Raw genomic sequence first — 4,906 nt, 5'->3', positions numbered from 1 at the left:
TTGTTACTCCTGGCACAAACAATGTATGAGATCCCCATCTTCATATAAATAACGTTCATCACAGTCATTACAGAAATAAGAACCAAAGGAGACTGAATTGGGTTGCCTTACACCCATGATTGTTGCCCAGAGTTCAGCACAATACTGAGAAAATGTGTCTACTTCAACATACTTAGACTCATTATAGACCTCTAATGGAGCAAGATACATTTCTGTGGTCCACAAGCTCAGAGTGGTAGTGTGGAGCAGAAAGTTCTTCAGGGCATCCTTGGAGATGTTGTTGTCATACAAATTGATGCTAGTGAGCTGGGAGCATTTGATAAGGGCAGGCAGAAGGGTACTGAGGTGAGAGTCAAGCATACTGCAGTTTTCTAAGTTCAGAGTCTGCAGATTATCTGCGACATTCTTTAAGAAATCTCCTAGAGGGTTGACATCCAACTCAGTTAAAGTGGTACCTCTCAAGCACAGATGTTTAAGCTGACTGTAGTTCCAGTGCTGGGCAAATGACTTCAAATCTGTCTGAGAGAGCTGGCACAGCGTGATCTCGAGGGACACCAATGGGGCTTCCAGACACCTAGGGAGAGATCACACATGGCTGGGGTCAGAGTGACTGTGGGATGGCATGCAGTTTGGCCTGTTAGCTTACTGAAGTTACACCATTTTGACATGAGATTATCTCATCTTGGTGGGTCTGGCTCATTCCACAGTTAACTCTCCTAGTCTTCTCTGACAATCAGAGACCCAGAGTTACTCTTTAGGCTAATAGGGAGCACAGGAAGAGAAAAGTTGGAATCCATGACAGTGTAATCAAGATGCCTTCAGAAACATCATTCACTCTTTGACATACTCTCTTCGCCTCTTCTGCCTCTTCTCTCTGTACCTGACCCTCAACCCCAGCTTTTGCATTCTCTGGTCCCCTTAGCCAAGTCTGAGTCTCCAAAGAGCCTTCTATTGTTTAGGAATTAGGGGAAGGGTAGGGTCTGTTCCTCCAAATCTAATTAAAACACAGAGCTCACCTGGGATACTGTGCAGATTTGAGCCCTCCCTATGTAGTGGCCTCTTCTCTTTCCCATTCCTTCACATTAGATCAGATAGAATTGCTGTGCAATGAATCTTACTAAATCTGACTCACAATACTGGTCTTCTACCACAGCAGCTCTCTTCATGTAGTCTACTCCACTTCATTGCTCAGCTTTCTGAGTGGTCATGTGAACCCTTGAGACACTTAACATGAAATAAGAACGTGCTTACCTGTTCACTGTTAAATGTACACTGGCCTGCCGAGAGTAGTAGTGCTCACTACTCTCTCTCTCTCTCTCTCTCTCTCTCTCTCTCTCTCTCTCTCTCTCTCTCTCTCTCTCTTGGCTTTTTGAGACAGGGTTTCTCTGAGTAGCCCTGGCTGTCCAGGAACTCACTCTGTAGACCAGGCTGGCATCAAACTTAGAAATTTGCCTGCCTCTGCCTCCCAAGTGCTGGGATTAAAGGTGTGTGCCACCTTGCCTGGCCCACTTCTCTTTAATGTGAATAAGAGGGGTTTGCTCTGTCTGGTATCAGTAACAGCTCTCCATCCTTTTTTACCTGAACAACTCTTTCATGTTGTCTGTGAGAAAATAGACATCATCAATAGTGAGATGCTGGAGAGAGCTGAGTTTGGGGAACAGAGAAATGATCTTGGTGACATTCCTCTTCTCCTCTTGTGGAAGTCCTTGTTCCAAAGATGCCTCTTAGCATGAGTTTCTGAAGAGTTCTCATCTTGCTAATGTGAGGTACAAATTTTGCCAGTTTGGACAGATTCCCCACTGTATTCAGTTCCAACTCCTTGATGGAGTCTGGCGGTAATAATTGTAACACATCCCTGACCTTGGGCTTTCTATTGCTCCAATCCCCAACTTCTCACAGCAGAGATGCAAGAAATCCTTTCTCCCCTTTGCCCACTGCAACAACTGTGTTTGGTGTCTATCTTCATGCAGAGAAGACATAAAGGAAAGGTCATGGAACAGCCTTAAACGCTTCCTTGTGTGTCTTGATTGGCCCGCCTCTACTTGCTTCTTTTTTGTTTGTTTTGTTTTGTTTTGTTTTTCGAGACATGTCTACTTGCTTGTTAAGCATAGTTTCTCCTAAGTAGTCTCTGTCCTCTCTTCCATCCTGCATAGCCAAGGAAGCATGGTATTCATTCAAGTGAACCACTTGAAGCCTGCACATCCTGTGGATAAAACAAGAGATGTATCAGAAGTCAAATCAAGATGCAACACTTTTTCCATCATCACTGGTGCTATTTGTTCCTTGTTCTGCTGTCTTCTATATACTCATGGTTTCCAGTACATGGGTCTCCCATATTGCATCTACTTGCCAAGCAAGGGCACTTTGTCTGAGCTGCATCTGGAGACCTTTCCTATTCCTTGCCCCCACTCAGTTGTCTTGGGAGTTCTGTCAGCTCCTATTTTATATCTTTTTTTTGTATTTTTTTTAGGACATGGATTTCTCTGTGTATCCATGGATCTGTAAATTTATAGACTAGACTGACTTCAAACTCAGAGATTCACTTGCCTCTGCCTCCTAAGGGTTGGAATTAAAGGTGTGTGCCACCACTGCCCAGCGCCCTTGCTTTCTATGCTTCAGTTATCAAAACTGTCTCTGGGAACAACAGCCCTGCTGTCTTGGAACACACTTTGTAGACCAGGCTGCCCTTGAACTCAAGACCTACCTGTCTGTCTCCTTTTGTGCTGCGACTAAAGGACTTCACTACCACATCCAACTTAGTTTTTATTTTCAAAGTTTTAGAGCCAGGTATGGGGAACCTATCTACATCATTTTACTTTGGAGCATGGACATTATGGATGTGTATAGGGGTCATGTCTGTCTTTTAGCAGCTTATTTGTTTCTACTGAGACAGGGTATCACTATGTAGCCCAAAGCTGGCTATGTAGTCCAGGCTGGACTCAAACTCATTCTAAGATCCTATAATTGAACACTACTTAATATGATGCCACCTTATTGCTCAGCCTGTTGTCTTTATTCAAACATTTGCCTTTCAATTACTGAATGAATGTTGAGCTTGTCAGCAAGAGCTTACAGTTTCAACATGTTAGAGCCAGATGCAGGATTTCAAGTTGTCTATTTGGTCTTTACTTTGACTTTCAAGTAGAGTTTAAGAGATTTAGAAAACAACAAAAGCAAGAATCATATAGATGCTACAAAGAGAAACTCTGCCTCAAAAACAAAAACAAAAACACACAAACAGAAAAAGCCATTTCAATTAAACCACAAAACTTCAACCCATGAAGTGTGATTTGTTGGATTACAAGCTATCTTTTTTAAAAGAATTATTGATAAATTTTTGTTCATTATTAATATTTATTATTATTATTGTTATTGATATTATTATCATTATTATTTTGGTTTAAATGAGAGAGCATTTCTCTATGTAGTCTTGGCAGTCCTGGAACTCTGCAGACCAGGCTGGCCTCAAATTCAGAAATCTCACTGCCTCTGCCTCCCAAACACTGGGATTAAAGGCATGCACCACCACTTTCTGGCCAGCTCAATGTTATTTCAAAAGATTAAACAGTAGAAAATTTTCACATGTCTTAAAACACTGAATTTCTTTATCTTGCATATAAATCTAGGACAGAGATTTCTTTTCTGGTTTTTTTTTTTTTTTTTTTTTTTTTTTTTGAGACAGGGTTTCTCTGTGTAGCCCTGGCTGTCCTGGAACTCACTCTGTAGTCCAGGCTAACCTCAAACTCAGAAATGTCTCCGCCTTTGCCTCCCAAGTGCTCAGATTAAAGGCATGTGCTACCACTCCCTGGCAAGATTTTAATTTTTGAGTCAGTTTCTCTGCAGCCATGGCTGTCCTGGAACTCACTCTGTAGACTGGGCCAGCTTCAAACTCAGATCTACCTACAACTCCTTCCCAGGGGCCAGGATAAAAGGTGTGTACTACTACTACCCAGCTACTTGAAATCATTTTTAACAGTATCTTATAAACAGACCTGTGGACAGTTTTGTTAGGAGGGTCCACAAGACGCAGTGATTCTGGGAACTATGGCTATAGGAATGTAGACCATGTTGGCCTTGACTTCATAAATCCACCTACCTCTGCCTCCCAAGTGCTAGGACTATAGGCATGTGCTTCTACTGCCCATCAAGAATTATTCATTTATTTTTATGTATGAGTGCACTGCAGCTGATTTCATACACACCAGAAGAGGGCATCAGATCCCATTGCCTATGGCTGTGAGCCACCATCTGGTTGCTGGCAACTGAACACAGGGTCTCTGGAGAGCAGTCAAAGCTCTTAACCACCGAGCAATCTCTCCAGCCCACAATCAAGCTATCTTATAAGGATACCATAACTTAAATCCCAACACAGTGAAGAAGTAGGTACAAAACTAGAAGGCCAGAAGTACAAGACCAGCCTGGAGTCTATAAAATCCTTTCTCAAAAACCCCTCAAACTACTGAACAAACTAAAACTTAGTCTACCAGTCACTTTTCATTAAAACCTAACAAAAACTAATAAAAAAGATTATCACCAATGAGAACACATGGTGGGACTCATGGCTCCAGCTGCATATGTAGAAGGTAGAAGAGGATGTCCTAGTCAATGGGAGGAGAGGCCCTTGGTCCTCTGAAGGCTCTAAGCCCCAGTGTAGGGGAATATCAGGTCCAGGAATCAGGAGAGGGTTGGCTGGTGAGCAGGGAGACTGGGGAGGGAATGTTTTTTTTTTTTTTCAGAGTTAAAACCAAGAATGCGGATATCATTTGAAATGTAAATAAAATATCTAATAAAAAATATTCCAGCTGGAAGGTGGTGGCACACACTTTTAATCTCAGCATTTGGGAGGCAGAGGCAGGTAGATTTCTGAGTTCCAGGCCAGCCTGGTCTACAGAGTGAGTTCCAGGAC

The 4,906-nt window shown here is 42.5% G+C and overlaps 1 pseudogene; it reads right to left on the bottom strand.

Annotated features, from left to right (window-relative positions):
• Positions 1–3: 3 nt before the first annotated feature.
• Positions 4–4,906, bottom strand: part of LOC116091698 — a 14,936-nt pseudogene continuing 10,033 nt past the window's right edge.

This window comes from Mastomys coucha, unplaced genomic scaffold (assembly GCF_008632895.1).
Source record: "Mastomys coucha isolate ucsf_1 unplaced genomic scaffold, UCSF_Mcou_1 pScaffold15, whole genome shotgun sequence".
Taxonomy (NCBI): domain Eukaryota; kingdom Metazoa; phylum Chordata; class Mammalia; order Rodentia; family Muridae; genus Mastomys; species Mastomys coucha.
The sequence above is the reverse complement of the archived record's forward strand: the minus strand, read 5'-3'. Positions and strand labels throughout refer to the sequence as shown.